Source organism: Theropithecus gelada, chromosome 20, assembly GCF_003255815.1.
Source record: "Theropithecus gelada isolate Dixy chromosome 20, Tgel_1.0, whole genome shotgun sequence".
Lineage (NCBI taxonomy): Eukaryota > Metazoa > Chordata > Mammalia > Primates > Cercopithecidae > Theropithecus > Theropithecus gelada.
In genome coordinates, this window is record NC_037688.1 from 76,823,212 (window position 1) to 76,840,195 (window position 16,984).

The following is a 16,984-nucleotide window of genomic DNA, read 5'->3' on the forward strand; positions in this document are numbered from 1 at the left end:
CTTTCTGTCTTGCTCTTACACTTAAGCCTGCCTCTTGCAGCCTACCATGGGTCTGTATCCGGCACAAGACGGCAGATTCTATCTGTCCTCATGTGGCAGGGAAGTCTTATACTATTAACTCATTTTTGCCCTAGGACTGCCTCCCGTGCCCTCCCACCCATTCAAGCAGAGAGGCTTGTCTGTGATTTGCCCCAGAAAAGGGATCCAATGGCAACAGGACATCTTCCTTGCTTAGGTTTCCAAGCGGCCCTGTTAGCTATCTGAGGAGCAACTGAGGACAGAAATTCCTCTCTGTAATAATGACTGCAGGGGCAACACTTTATTCCTCCTCCAATGTATCACCAGTGTCACCCTGAAACTAATAGGCCAGTAAAACTGTCCCTGAGTCACTGGGTCACATCCATTTCACCATCCCATGTCTTCCAATTCCACATGTCCTTGGCCATCTGTCCTAGCCAACTCTCCCTTATGTGTGCTGGAGAGCCCTTGCCACAGCCTGGCAGAGGAGTCTGTGTCTACTCACACCCTGGCCTAAGCTCAAGTGCATGCTGGGGGTACAGAGCCTGTTCACAACCTGACCCTCCCTTCACCCACGTCCATCAAGTCCTGGTCACAGGATGTCCCGCCGTGGTTTGCTCCTGACTTCTTTTTGCCTTGTTAATGTCACACCATAATGTGCATGGTTATGCATGAGTAAGGAAATGGACTATGGGGTCCAGTCTCCTCTGGTATTCTTGGCTAATCCAAAATTAGGCAACACACCATTGGACTGGACATGCCAGAGCATCATCTGTGGCCCTGGGGTGTATCCTTCCCCTTCCCCCGTCCTTAGCATATTTCCTACTTTTTCTGGAACAGTCTGGCTTGTTCTACAGTTTTCTGTACCTACTTGTCCCTACATACATATTTCTCTCCCCTCCGTGTATAAGTAGGACATATATATGTATACACTTAGATATATATAAAAAATAGGAAAATATATACTTAATAGGAGAAATGGAACATGCAAATATATCTTGGGAGACATGCATATTCATTTTCTGAGGACAGACAGATATATATTTAGTATATGAAACAGAACACCCATATATAGCAACATTCTCCCACTTATTTTTTTAAAATTAATTTTTAAAAATCAAACATACCACACTATATTCTGGGAACTAACATTTGTTGAATAGGTAGAGGCGCCCAACTTTATACGAAGAGCTATTCAGAAGCTCCTCAATTTACAATGGGGCAACGTCCCAAAAAAACCCTTGTATGTTGAAAATATTGTTAAGTCAAAAATGCATTTAATATGCCTCAGCAACCGAACATCATAGCTTGGCCCAGCCTACCTTGAACACACTCGGGACACATGAGCCTACAGTTGGACAAAAATTATCTAACACAAAGCCTATTTTATAATAACATGTTGAATATCTCCTGTAACCAGTTGGATACTGTACTGAAAGTGGAAAAAAAGAATGGTTGTGTAGGTACTCAAAGTACAGTTTCTACTGAAAGCATGTTGCTTTCATATCATCATATAGTTGAAAAAGTATAACTCAAACTATCATAATTCAGGGACCATACGTCTGTATATTGTTTGACTTTTTTCAGTCGTCTTGTCCACAGACAAACGGGGTTGCTTTTACAAACCCTCCCTTGATATGGTTTGGCTATGTCCCCACCCAAATCTCATCTTACTTGTAGCTCCCATAATTCCCATGTGTTGTGGGTGGAACCCAGTGGGAGATAACTGAGTCGTGGGGGCAGTTTCCCCCATACTGCTCTTGTGGTAGTGAATAAGTCTCACGACATCTGATGGTTTTACAAGGGGTTTTCCTTTCTGCTTGGATTTCATTCTCTCTTGTCTGCCGCCATGTAAGATGTGCCTTTCACCTTCTGCCATGATTCTGAGGCCTCCCCAGCCATGTGCAACTGTGAGTCCATGAAACCTCTTTTTCTTTATAAATTACCCAGTCTCGGCTATGTCTTCATCAGCAGCATGAAAACAGACTAATAAGCCCTTTTGCAGAAGAAGGATCTGAGGTTCAGAGTGGCTCACCTGAGATCCTGTAGGAGTCAAGTGGCAGAGCTGGAGCTGAACTAGGCCTGTCTGACTCAGGCAGTAGTCCATACCTCTGAGCTACACCCAAGCTGACACCAGAGGGGTTTATGTAGTGCCCATAAAGGACAAGCACCTGGGAGGAACGTCACAGCTCAGACTCCTGGATCATAATTTTTGACTGTGGCAACACTTAATTAAGATTTTCCTTCTGCCTCCACAGAGCAAAATGGAACACAGAACAAAAGTTTAAAAAAGTAAAGAGAAGGGCCTTTCTCATTAGTTCCATTTGACACACGCGTATTTCATGGAGACAGGCATATAGGTGAGTGATCCAGACCACAAGACCCAACTTCCAGTTCCTGTTGTCCTAACAATTATCTAACGCAGAGGCCCTCTGCCCCGTAATACCCAACTATTTAAAGTTCCACCAAATGCCAGGTTGTTTCAAGTCTCCATGTCCTTTCCTATCCTGAGTCATCTACCTGGAAGTCCCACATCCCTCCAGTCCACCTGGGAAATAAACCTTTTCATCCTTTAGAACAAAGCTCAAACATCTTTTCAACAAAGCCTTTTCTGACCCTAACTAAGATTTACGAAGCACATAATAGGGAGAAATGGACACTGCTTGGAAGATCAGCTGTATCGTAAAGTGTTGTTTGAATTATTTGAGGCCCAAAATGGGTCTTATATTACTATAATGTCATTACTATTACTAATGACAACAATACTCATAGCAACATCTATGTGCTATGTCCAATCACCTTTTACAAATATCACTTCCATGACTTCTGACAATAACCCTATTAGTCATTTTTATCCCTGGCTTTCAAATGAGGAAATGGAAATTCAGAAAGGTTAAGTAACATGCCCAAAGACACATAGCTATTAAGTACAGAAACCAATATTCAAACTCAGGATGTCAGTTTTATATATTCCCAAGACTCAGCACACAATAGGTGCATATAAATACTGTTTGAAAGAATAAATGGTGCCTATTTACCGAGCATCTCTCCTATGGTGTCCCATCCAATTAACCTCAAGCAGATGGAGTGAGGACATCCTTCCAGAGCCTGTCCTGCTTGTTCTAAGGCCTCATGACTTACCTAGAAGTCAGTATTTCATTATGAGCCCATCACACAGGTCAGTGTAATAATTAATCACTATCTGCTGGTGTGGCTGCTTATCATATTTTAGGTTAATTCCAATAAAATCTAAATGGTCTATTAATTTTCCTAATAAATTTAGATATGGCCTCTGACCACAATCTGGCTTTGATTAGCTAACAAAATATTTGAAGATGGGCCAAGCCGGCTCTTTCAAATATTTCAAGCAAATAACACTTAACTGGATTTAGGATTTTCTACATCAGCTTAGGGCTGGGCTCAGAAGTGAATAAAGTAAGGGTCAACTTCATAATTGGTCCCCAGCTACTCAGAGTTGAGTCACTCTGGAGAGCCATCTGTATAAGGGTCTGGAAGCCAGATACAGCCAAAACAACAAAGAAACACACCTTCAGTTACAGGAAGAGCAGAAAATCGAGGAGTAGGGAGCGACTTCTCAGAAGCACCCAATGGAGGTGTCCCAAGAGGGTCCTTGAACTGGAGGATCCCAAGAAGTCGGTGTGGACAGACACTTATGCTAAAACTGCCCACCCCAAAGATGTCCTGAAAGTCTACATCATTGATGCAAAGCCACCATATGTGGTTTACCTTCAAAGATTCAAAAGTTAAAGAATAGTAATAGGAAACGAGAACTTCTTCTAGGGGCTTCTAGCATGGCTGGTTCCTTTTATCCTTCAGGTCTCAGTGTCAACGTCACCACTGGAGAGGCCCTCCCTAACCTCCCTATACAAAGATGACCTTACCATCCCCATCCACCAGTCTTGATCACAAAATTCCATTTAATTTTCTTTATGGCACATACTAGACTCTGTCATCTTTTGCAGTTATTTTATGTAATTTTCTGTTGTTCTCCTCCACGGGAATATACACTCTAGAAGGCCAGAGACCTTCTGCAGTGCTTGGCACATAGTAGATACTCAATAAATATTGTCACATGAGTAAATAACTGATGAATAAACAATGAACTGATGAATGATATGAGGGCCATATAGACGTTAACCTGGAAACAAGAGGGAAATATATCAGAGTTAGAGAATACCAGGTTTGGAAGCAAACAGAGCTGGGGTTGAATCTTAGCATTGTTTCCCTCTAGCTGGATGACCACAGGCAAATTACTTGTCCTCTCTGTGCCTCAGTGTCTTCATCTGTAAAATGGGGTAAGAGTATCAAATGGGCATTGACAAGTAAAACACTCAGCACCATAGCTGGAGCTTCTTAGTGCTCATGAAAGGTCTGCTGCTATTGCTGTCACCACCATCATCATCATCATCAGGGGGTGGAAACATCATCTGATACAGCCCTGCTTCATCCCTGGGATCCACCTCATTCCATCCCATCTTGGAAACGTAGTCTATGACACCACCATCACTCCTCTTCTTCTCTATGACCCCATGGGACACTTTTGAGGCCACTGATCATATCACAAACCCTGAGCAATTGATCACGGTGGATTGATTTGGCCCTGATTCTGAATTAACCAACCCATTCTTGATCCTCTGCTCTTGGCTCTAGCTTGGCAAAAACTGCTTCTTTCTCATGACATGTTTCCTTCTTCCATGCTCCAGATTTCACCCACGTGGGCCACATCCACTTCCCTCCAGATCCGGATCTGTGCATTTCAGAATCCAGCCCCAGAAGCAGGTGGACCCCCTTGATGTCAGGGTTCTACTGTTCCTGAGCCCAGTCTTGCACAGCTGATGATCTTCCATAACAGCTCACCAAAAGCCAACCATGCCTTCACAAAGCGACAGAAGTCCTCCCTTCCCTCAATCTACAAGCTGAAACTGCACTGGATTCAACTGCTATGGCCATCTATAATGCACTGCACAGCCCTATGCAAATGGGAAAACCCAACAGCACTGCCAAAGTCTTTGAAAAGGTGGGGGCTATTGATGCAAGTGGTGAGTGTTGTCAGACCTGTCTCCAGTAGAGGGAACAAAAGAACTAACTCATTAGAAAATGCAACAGAGACTGTGAGGCTCTAATGGCTTTGGAAAGCAGTGAAAGGAAGCAAATGCTTCCCCGCTGAATGTAAACAGAAGGGAAGAATGGGATTGTTTATCTTCCAGGTCTAAAGACAGAAGGGAAGAATGGGATTGTTTATCTTCCAGGTCTAAAGTCAAAAGTTAGGAGGGATGTATGGGTGTATATAACGGCGAAACGGGTCTATTGAGGAGGCCAGAGAAGGCTTCTTGAAGAAATGATACTTGAGTTAAGATTTGGAAGAGGAGTGGTCAGGGGCAGGGAGGGAAAAGAGTACCAACCAGGTCAATGAAACAACATATTGAAGACCAGGCTAGGCACAGTGGCTCATGTCTGTAATCCTAGCACTTTGGGAGGCCAAGGCAGGAGGACTGTTTGAGCCCAGGAGTTCATGACCATAGGAAGACCCTATCTCCACAAAAAAAATTAAAAATTTAGCCAGGCATGGTGGTAGGTGCCTGTGGTCCTAACTACTTGGGAGGCTGAGTCAGGAGGATCACTTGAGCCCAGGAGATTGAGGCAGCAATGAGCCATGATCTGGCCACTGCACTCCAGCCAGGGTAACAGAATGAGACCTTGTTTCAAGAAAAAAAGAAGAAAGAAGAAGAAGGAGGAGGAGGAAGAAGTAGAAGGCCATAAGGTGGAACAGATCTTGGTCCTTAACAGGAACCAAGTGTCACCGGGCATAACGACAGGGAGAGAGTGGGGAAATGAAACTGACGTAGAATCATTTCTTGACATATATGGGTTAGGCCTTTTGTGAGGTGTTTCAGATCCATCGCTACTGATCTACACACAGACACAACGTAATAGAGTAGGTGTTTCTTTTCCCATTCTCCAGATGAGAAACTGAGACGGGATAATTTAAGCCGCTTGGCCAAAGTTATACAACTGGGGAGAGAAAAAGTTAGATTTGTAGCCAACGCTTATGGGCTTGCATGTGACTCCTTCTCAAGAACCAGAGAGATGAGAGTGGGTGTGTGGCTGGGGGATTCCACAGACAGTGTGTAGACTGGGATCCCACGTGATAGGGCAGCTTCCATCCTGCTGAACGTCGCCATAGTAGGATTGCAGCCTCTTGGCGGCTAAAACATAAGAGATGCCACTAGCCTCTGCCTAGATTTAATATTGGTTTAGCAGTCAGGAGTTAATTAAATGTTAATGTTCAGTCACTTGAAATTAAACATTAGGAATCTCAGCTTTATTTGTAAGTTTCTTAAGCCATCATTAAGGTGTTCGGCTTGCCTCCCCTCCCGCTGGGCCGCCTGACACCTCTGGCTGCATCTCCCAACCACAGGCAAACTCATTTTGCTCACCACATGCCTTGACACACAACATCTGACCTGCCCGACAGCTATATTCCTCCACTGAGAAAATCTGAAAGGCTGCACACACCACACACCACACACACACACACACACACACACACATGCATGCTGGCATTGAGTTTCACATAAGGTGAGTCTGCCTCTGGTATCAGTGACATTTTGGTGTTTGTAATATTTTATAGATGACACAGTGCTTTCAGGTACATAATTGAATTTGGCCTCATAGTGAGATAATGGCAATGATGATAATGATGATGGAAAAGGAGGAGGAATTAGTAAAGGAGGAGGAAAAAAAGGAGGTGAAGGTGAAGATGGAAGGAAAGGTGAAGGAGGGAAACAAAGAGGGGGAAGAGAAGGAAAAAGAAAGGGGAAGAAGGACCATTTTGGAAGTGTTTTCTGTATGTTTCCAGGCAATGCTCAGTAAAACCCCATGAGTTAGAGATTGTTACCGTGCTCACTTTATGGATAAATAAAAAGCCCAAAGAGATTAAATCGTAAGCCAAGACCACAGATGTGCTGGAATTAGATGTCAAGGTTGAGGCTCCAAATGCTCACTCCCTTAACCACAAATGACCACATGAATGCAAAAAAGTGAAGTTCAGATCAATTAAGAAGTTTGGCCACGACCTTGCAGTTTCATGATTTGACATATTAATTCTCCCCAAAAACGAAGCGCAGAGAAGTTAAATGGCTCACCCAAGATCACACAGGTTTACAATGTGAGGATCAGGCAGAACGTGCTGGACTCCAGTCTCCCAGTACATTTGTGAGTATGTGCAAATGAACACTTGCACATACATGCACGCACACACACTCACACACCCACGCACATGCACATACACACTCACATGCATGCATGCGCGCACACACACACGAAGGCCACGTACATAGATCTAGACTCCCTCCAAGCCTGGAAACTCTCCCAATAAAGTGACCAGTCTGGGCCCTCCAGCATCCCCTGCAAGTACCAGGTTCCTCACTGCTTTGTGAGCACTGCTCTTGAGTAGTAGGGAAGATGCACAGGTGGAGAGAGGGGCCTGGGGGATGGAGAGGGAGGGACGCCCACCTCTTCTCAGGAAGGCAACATGGCTTGTGCGAACACTTCTGATTCAGGACTCTGGCCAGTGCCACATCAGCTTCCTGGACCTCTTATCAGCATGAAGCTGGTCCCCCAGCACCCACGCCAACCGCCAACCAGCTGAATTGAAAATAAGGGTAAATCCGCACCAAGGGAGATTTCTAATCAAGGCTCAGGTTTGCATTTCCTTCTCAATGGCATGTTGACAAAACAAGAAAAGACAGAAACAAACATGGTTAAGCTGAGTTTCGGAGGCGGGCCAGGGGAGAAGCAGAGGGAGCCAGGGCTGCCCACGGTAGGCAAAAGGAGCTGGTAAGCACAGCAGGGCTGGGCTCCTGGCCTCTCTAAGCACTTCTCAGAGGCTGAAGTGCAAGTTTAGAGAAAAGTGAGACCAGCCAGATAGAGAAGGAGTCATGGAGACACGTGGGTTCCCTACCAACACCTGGACATAGCCTGAGGTCTGGAAAATGGAAAGTATATTTGACCCTTGAACAACATATATTTGAAATGCAGGAGTTTGTTTACATGTAGATTTTCTTCCACTTCTACCCCAGAGACAGCAAGATAAATCCTTTCTGTTCTTCCTCCTCCTCAGTCTACTCAACACAAAGACGACGAGAATGAAGACCTTTAAGATAATCCACTTCTACTTAATGAATAGTACATATATTTATTATCTTATGACTTTTTTTTTGAGATGGTGTCTCACTCTTGTCACCCAGGCTGGAGTGCAGTGACATGATCTCGGCTCACTGCAAATTCTGCCTCCCAGGTTCAAGCAATTTTCCTGACTCAGCCTCCTTAGTAGCTGGGATTACAGGCGCCCACCACCACACCCGGCTAATTTTTGTATTTTTAGTCAAGATGGGGTTTTGCCATGTTGGCCAGGCTGGTCTCGAACTCCTGACCTCAGGTGATCCACTCGCCTCAGCCTCCCAAAGTACTGGGATTACAGGCGTGAGACATTGCCCCCAGCCATCTTGATGATTTTCTTAACAACATTTTCTTTTCTCTAGTTTACTTTGTCATAAGAATACAGTATACATTACAGACAACATTTGTGTTAATTGAGTGTTTATGTTATCATTAAGGCTTCCAGCCAATGGTAGGCTATTAGTTGGTAAGTTTTTCGAGAGTCACAAGTTATACATGAATTTTTCAACTGGGCTGAGGTGCCCCTAACACCCATGTTGTGCAGGAGGCAGCTGTCTAGGTAGCTGTGATGCGCTCTCTCTAGTGTATCTAAGAGAACTTAGAAAGGGATTACAGAGGGCTAGAACAGGAATGAAAACAGAACTGACCATTTACAGAGAAGCCATTCAATGCCAGGAGCATACACACATCACTTCAAAATTGGCCTTGTCCCAGGTTCTCTTTTACAGCCCCTGAGACTGGGGTCCCGGGATTTAAAATCACTTATCCACAATAATCAGCTCTTAAGGGAATCAGAAATCATCCCATCCATTTTGCTTGCTTTATAGGCAAGGAGACAAGTTTTGCAGGGTGAATGGGTCAACAGGGAGAGCCAGCACCCTGCCAAAGTCATCCTCAAAGTCTCTGGTGTACAGAGGACCTCCAAGCCCCAAGAAATCTTGAGGGTGGGTTCTCAAAACCTCCATAAGGGTGACAGTGACAACTGCCATTTTTTTCTGCCTCTTTATTTCCAGAGAGCAAAGTGGCCTTAAGTGGAAACCAAGCAAAGGATATTCAGATCAAACATGTCATAGGCTTGTTGGATTGCTTACTTTTGAATACATGATATCCAACACGTGAGGATTTTTATTTTTTGTGTGTGCTAATTTTTTCTACTCTCTAGAACACAGTCTGAGGTTAGACAGATCTGAATTTGCATTCAGCTCTAATACTTGCTATAGTGTGACCTTGGGGAAGTCAAGTAACTTCTTTAAGACCCCTTGTTCCTGGAACCTGGAGAGTCACCCATTCACCCACACAGACTTTTTTGTGTTGCCTGCCTGTCAGTTACTGTGCCAGGCACTGAGAACAGAGGCATGAACACGATAGATCATCACCCAGCCCTCCTGGCCAAGATCCCAGGGGAATAATATTAGTACCCAGATCCTAGGATTGCTGTGAGAATTAAAAAGCGATTGTGTGTAAAGGCCTTCAAATAATGCCTCCTGGTGAGTCATCACTCAACAAATGATCTCTGTTAAGATGATATAATTATTAATAGCATTGTATTGATCTTTTTATCAGCTAGAGCTACATTTTTTAGTGCAATAGAAAATAAAAAAGATAATTGGCTACAGTTTAGTGAATATTTACTTAAGAATGTGCTATTTAATGATCTAGCTGACTCATGTGTGAGAAATTAAAATAAAGAAACCGGGCACGGTGGCTCACGCCTGTAATTCCAGCACTTTAGGAGACCAAGGCGGGCGGATCACTTGAGGCCAGGAGCTGAGACCAGCCTGTCCAACATGGTGAAACCCCGTCTCTACTACAAATACAAAAATTTGCCAGGCATGGTGGTGCGTGCCTATGATCCCAGCTACTTGGGAAGTTGAAGCAGAAGAAAAGTTTGAACCCAGGAGATGGAGGTTACAGTGTGCCGAAATCACACCACTGCACTCCAGCCTGAGCAACAGAGTGAGACCATGTCTCAATAAAATAAAATAAAGACCCACCATCTACATCCCCAAAAGGGGCAGAGGGTCGCAAGAGCAGCAGCAGTGACTCTGAAACGACCCTGTGAGGCCGACAGAGGAAGATGAAGTGATACAGAACACGCACCCAGCACCAGGCCTTCCACACTCACTCTCGTCTCTTTCGTTTTAATGGCAGCCCCTGTGGAGTAGGTATTGTTGTCTTCATCCAGGAGGGAGATGAGGCTTAGGGAGGGTAAGAAATGTTTTCCTCCTGGTAGGCCCAGGATCAAACCCCAAACCCTGTAAGCATCAGGGGCACTATTCCATTTGACCACATGTGCTACATTTCTGAACACTCTGAGTCTTTTTTTTTTTTTTCCAGCATATTTTTTCCTTGCATCTTCATCAACAGTTGTATTGCAGCAACCTTTTTTTTTTTTTTTTCCTCTTTGAACTCGTTTCTGGAGGGGAAGGAGGCACTAACAAAGCCAAAGCCACTCCTATAGCCCCATCCTTCTCTGTACGGTCTCCGCACCTTGGACATTGGAAAATGCAGGGATTTCTCCCTCTGGCAAGCCTTTCCCATATATGTGTCATTCCTGTATTTTTCCTGGTTACACAGCTGGGCTCCACTCCCAGCTCACGGGCCACAAGGCATGGCCATGAGACTGAGCTTTGGTGGATGATATGGGTGTCGAAGAAGGGTTATTTGTCACTTTAAGGTCCAGCCTGTCCAAAGTCTCCATGTAAGACCCTCACACTCTTTTCCCCTTGGAGGTCAAATGCTGAAGATGGAGGAGGACCCCCTGAGTGGTAGCAGCCTGGGGTCCTGAATAACCACAAGTGCAGAGTGCCTACTGCATGCCCACAGTCACAGTCATGCATCACACGGGGGAGAAATAAACTTTTCCCACATGAAGCCCCTGAGTCGTGAGGGTCTATATGTTATAGCAGCCAGCATTGCCCCAGCTCGCACAGCCCATGCAGCTGCAAGTCCCCTTCCTTAAGGTAGAAATCATGTCGTACCCAAGTCTATAATCTGGGTAGCCAGTAATGGCATATGGTGAATTCAGGAAGGCTGGCCTGGCGGATAGAAGGAGACATCCTGGGATCAGATTAGGATGTGAGTACTGGCTCAGACACTTGTGAGCCTGGGAACTTAGGGCAGATAATTTAACATTTTTGAGCATCCATCTTCTTATCAAGAGAAGTGCGATACTAACTGTATAGATAATACATAGTCATGAATCATGAACAAGACATGACTGGGGAAAAGACTTAACCAAAACAGAACAATAATAAGCTCTCAGTAGCTCGTAAAACGCTAGTACCAGTACTACTGATGATGATGACGATGATGATGATGAAACTAACACGTTAAATGCCCTATAATAAAATCTTAAAACTTGACACCGAATACATACACACCCATACATGCCCATGCACACTCTCATACACACACACATATAAATACACACAAATATGCGGACTTGTAGACCTCCCAAAGTGGCCTCTTCTAAGTCAACACAAGGATGTCTCTGTCCCTTTCTCAGAAGCATTTACTGTCACCACACATAGCCTCTCCTTCACCACACCTCCCTCCTTGATGCTCCTGGCTCCCTGGGTTTTCAGAAATCATAATTAATTCATACTTTGGGCTCCAAGGATTATAAGGTATTATAGGATGGCAGAGCTAAGACAAATGCTTCAATTCACCAGCTGCCATGTATTTAATTAGAGATTTTGATGAATCCTCCTTACACAGACAGGCCTTCGTACTTGGTGCTGTGCGAGAGAGAGGAAAAGGGAGAGAGAGGGAAGGGTTTGTACACAAGGACTCCAGGACACTCAAACTTTTCACTAGTTTGAACTGCTTCTCTCCCCCATCAGAATCAGCTGGAAGTGGAAGACCATTGGCTGCCACATCAGGTGGGCAGGAGAAAATGTCTTGAAAGGGGCTTCTATCTTCCTGAGACACAGGAAAGCCTTACATATGGGGTGCAACAGGATGGGGGCTTTTCACAGGTCTGAGTTGCTTCTGGGGCCTCTTAGATTTTTAACTTGTAATTTTCCTTATAACTTGGGAGATGGGTAGAAAAGCATGTGCCTCTCACCGACAATGTCACTCTTGGGATTCTGTGTGTGTGTGAATGTGTCTGTGTGTGTCTCACACTCACTGAGGAGCTCAACAGTTTGGTAAATAAGGCCTATCTTTGCTCTTGTGAAAGAGTACGTGTGTGTATTTATTGATGTACTGATTTATTGATTGATTGATTGAGACTGAGTCTCCCTTTGTCACCCAGGCTAGAGTGCAGTGGTGCCATCCAGGCTCACTGCAAACTCCGCCTCCTGGGTTTAAGCAATGCTCCTGTCTCAGCCTTCCAATTAGCTGGTATTTCAGGTGCCCACCACCATGCCCAGCTAGTTTTTGTATTTTTAGTAGAGACAGGGTTTCACCACATTGGCCAGGCTGATCTTGAACTCCTGAGCTCAGGTGACCCCTGCCCCCCGCCTCGGCCTCCCAAAGTGCTGGGATTATAGGTGTGAACCACCACGCCCGGTCACAAGTGTCCCTTCAAAAGATGCTTTTGTTGCACTAAATGCCTCCAATAAGGACAGCAGTTAATACAATTTTAAAATGAGGTTGTAAATGGAAAGGTTGACGTATGCTGTCATTTCTTCTCTCCATCCGGGGTAAATAATAAGCTACCAGCCAACAGCAGAGGCTCAGGATGCAGTCCTGGGAGTGACCTCCAGGGTGGCCAGATGTCCCTCTCCAGGTATGATGTTTTCAGCAGTCGAGTCTCCACCTAGGGAGAACGGCTCACAGGCAATCTTTCCAACACCCCTACAAGTCAATCATTCATATTTACCCTATTCTACAGGTGTAAACAAGGTCGCTTCATTTCCTGCCCACCCCCCCCCCCCCCCCACCAGAAGGGATGCAGAAACTCAGAACTGGACAGTCTGGAGCTCAGCTCCACCTCTCTCTTGTCTCTACCCAACTCTTTGGAGAATGACCTGCCACATAACATCTAAGTTCCTTAGTTGAGTTTGAACACTCTGCAACCCAAATGCATTCTTCCTTTCCAACTTTGTTTGCCACCTCTTGTCAATGTGTGCCCTTTACCAAAACACTTTGGGAAATGATCCTCATGGAGGCTTGACTGTTCCACACTTACTACTTCCTAACCTCCTTTGCTGGTGGTTTCATCCCCTCCTGGGCTCGCCTTCCCATTCCCTCCATGCTGCCAAACCCTCTCTGCAAGATCCAGTTCTTTGTCACCTTTTCTACAAAGCTCTCATTCATATTCCTCCTCTTAGCACTCACACATACTTACTTACCACTGTATGTATTTGGTCTGTGGGGTATCCCATCCTATCCACCTAAACCATATAGTCCTTGAGCATGGGGTCAGGTTTATACAGTGTCATCCCCTCATGGCTAAGCATGAGGTAAGCCCACTGCAAACTACAGTGACTTTATTATTCAGATGACCAGTTTGTAGAGAGGCTTACAATGGATGTCCTAGGGCATAAAGTCTTTATTCACCTCATCGCCAGGAAACATCATTGGTCTTCTGTCTAATTCACTGCGAGGCACTTCTGTATGTGCTGGAAGACACCTCTGATGCTTACGATGACCAGATCCCCGAGCAGCACAATCCTAGACAGTGTCCTCGGTATGCTCACCTGTTCCCTCTTCTCCCAGTGAAAGGGCCCTGTGGAGTCATTACAAGGTCTTCTTCACAAAAAGAAATGCTATGAGCTCCTCCTGTGTCATTCTACTTTTTTTGTTTTGTTTTGTTTTTTGTTTTTTTTTGTGACAGTATCTCACTCTATTGCCCAGGCTGGAATGCAGTGGTGCAATCTCAGCTCACAGCAGTCTCCACCTCCTGTTCAAGCAATTTCCCAGCCTCAGCCTCCCAAGGAGCTGAGATTACAGGCACGCACCACCATGCCCAGATACTTCTTGTATTTTTAGTAGAGAAAGGGTTTCATCATGTTGGCCAGCCTGGTCTTGAACTCCTGACCTCAAGTTACCCACCGGCCTTGACCTCCCAAAGTGCTGGGATTACAGACTCAAGGTGCTCCGCCTGGCCTCATTCTACCTTTCAGACCTCTTCTACTTCCTTCCCTCCTGCCACTCTCCGATGACGTCAAACACCAATTTCTCACTGTCGTCTCATTAAGAGTTCGACATGAAGCCAGTCAAATGTGGAATGGCTGTAATAAGTATGACCAGCCTGGTGACAGCAGGAGAGAGGGACCGTGGGGGATGCTGTCCAGGTTTGGGATAAGGGCAGTGGGCATGCTAAGAAGAATGAATCTCATTGTAGGATCAAGACAGGTGCGGAGCTCTTGGAAAAATGAAGGGATCACCCACGGAGCCCATTGCTCCGCACAGGTGAGTAAGGGAGCCCCTGGGGCCAAGCTCTGTTCCCCACACTGGGGTAGTACAGAACGCTCTCAAGGCAGAAACACACCTCGACACACTGCACGTCTCCTTATCATGGCCTCCATTACACTCTCTTGTCACTATTTCAACTCTGCATAAACACAGGGTCCCTCCTAGTGCTAGAGACACACCAGGAAGCAGCAGTGAGCAAAGTGTTGCATAAGCAACAGAGGAATGGATGTATCAAGGGACAGGTGGAAGGGCCCCCATGCTGGACTTGGAAGGTCAGAGGTGCATTTCCCTAGAGCTAAGAGACAAGCTGGAATCTCAAGGCTGAGCCGGAGCAAGAAAGGAAGGAGTAGAGAAGTCCAAAAAGGTAAGAAAGACCACGCATAACTTATTTGAAGGGCAGAGAGAATACAGTGGGGGCAGGTGCCTTCTGGGGTCAGAGGTGGAGCAATATAAGCCAAGTCTGAATCACCAAGGGCCTTGCAAAGCATCTTAAGGGTTTTGGATCATCCAAAGGGCAGTAGGACCAGTCCAGGGAATGACATGATCCAAGGATCCTAATGAAAGGAAAGCTCTGGTGGTCCAGTGGAGAAATGGTAAGAGGAGGTGAGCATGAAGGTAAGGAATGGAAATGGAGGGTAGTTTCAGAAATCCAGAAGCAAGGTGATGTCAGCTAACATGATATGGGCTAAGGTAATAGCAGTGGGAATGAAGAGAGGCAGGTTTATCCAAGAAATTGCAGACATCTTGGCCAGGCATGGTGGCTCATACCTATAATCCCAGCACTTTGGGAGGCAAAGGCAGGTGGATCACCTGAGGTTGGGAGTTCGAGATCAGCCTGAACAACATGGAGAAACCCTGTCTCCACTAAAAATACAAAATTAGCCGGGTATGGTGGCACATGCTTGTAATCCCAGCTACTCGGGAGGCTGAGGCAGGATAATCGCTTGAACCCGGGAGGCATAGGTTGCAGTGAGCCAAGATCAAGCCATTGCACTCCAGTCTGGGCAACAAGAGTGAAACAAAAAAAGGAAAAGAAAAAAGAAAAGAAATTGAAGACACCATCCAAAGATCCTGATAATAATCAGAAGGTAGGACAGAAAATCGAAGGATTGTCAAGGATGGCGGTGGGGCCTTGAAAACAAGGTAGCTTCATTTCCTGCCCCGCCCACCCCTGGAAGGGATGCAGAAGCTCAGAATTGTACAGTTTTGAGCCAGCCCCACCTCTCTTTTATCTCTACTAAGCTCTTTGGTAAATGTCCTGCCATATAACATTTAAGTTCCTTAGTTGACTTTGAACACACTGCAATCCCAATGCAATAGTGCCTTTACTGAGAAAGGAACAGGGGAAGGAGACACCACATAGCAAAGACCATTGAATGTCCCGTCTCTTTAACACCCCTCCTGGGAATTTATCCCAAAAATAAATCCATGGAAGGTAAAATTTGCGTGCCTTTATGTATCTGTGACACCACCACCTACAAAACACAGGATGGCAACCCACATGCTCGATAATGGTAGCCATCATGGATAGTGTTCATTATGTGTTGGCATTGTTCTGAGCTCACTGTTAGCACAAAAGAACTCATTTAATCCCCACAACAACCCAATGAAGCAGGTCCCTGTCTTAGTCTGTTTGGGCTGCTATGACAAAATACCATACACTGGGTAGCTTATAAACAATAGAAATCTGTTGCTCAAAGTTCTGAGGCTGGAAATCCAAGATCAACGCACCAGCAGATTCAGTGTCTGGTGAGGGAAGGACTTACTTCCTGGTTCACAGATGGTGTCCACGCACAATATCCTCACGTGGCGGAAAGAGCAAGGCAGCTCTCTGGGACCTCTTCTCAAAAGGCACTCATCTGATTCATAAGGGCACCATGCTCATGATTTAATTACCTCCCAAAGGTCTTACTGATATGGTTTGGATCTGTGTCCTCGCCCAAATCTCATGTTGAAATGTAATCCCCAGGGCTGGAGGTGGGGCCAGGTGGAAGGTGAGTGAATCATGGGGATGGAATTCTCACGAATAGTTTAGCACCATCCCAGCCTGGTTCTGTTCAGTGAGTGAGTTCTCACAAGAGACGGTTGTTTAAAAGTGTGTAGCACCTCCCCCGTCTCTCTGCTGCTCCTGCTCTGGCCATGTAAGATGTGCCTGCCTCCTCTTCACCTTCTGCCATGACTGTAGGTTTCCTGAGGCCTCCCTAGAAGCCTTTATGCTTCCTGTACAGCCTGCAGAACCATGAACTAATTAAACCTCTTTTTTAAAAAAATTACCCAGTCTCAGGTATTTTTCTAATAGCAGGGTGAGAATGGATGAATACACTTACCTCCTAATACCAAAACCTTGGGGGCTAGGATTTCCATGTATAAATTTGAGGAGGGGACACACACACGAAAG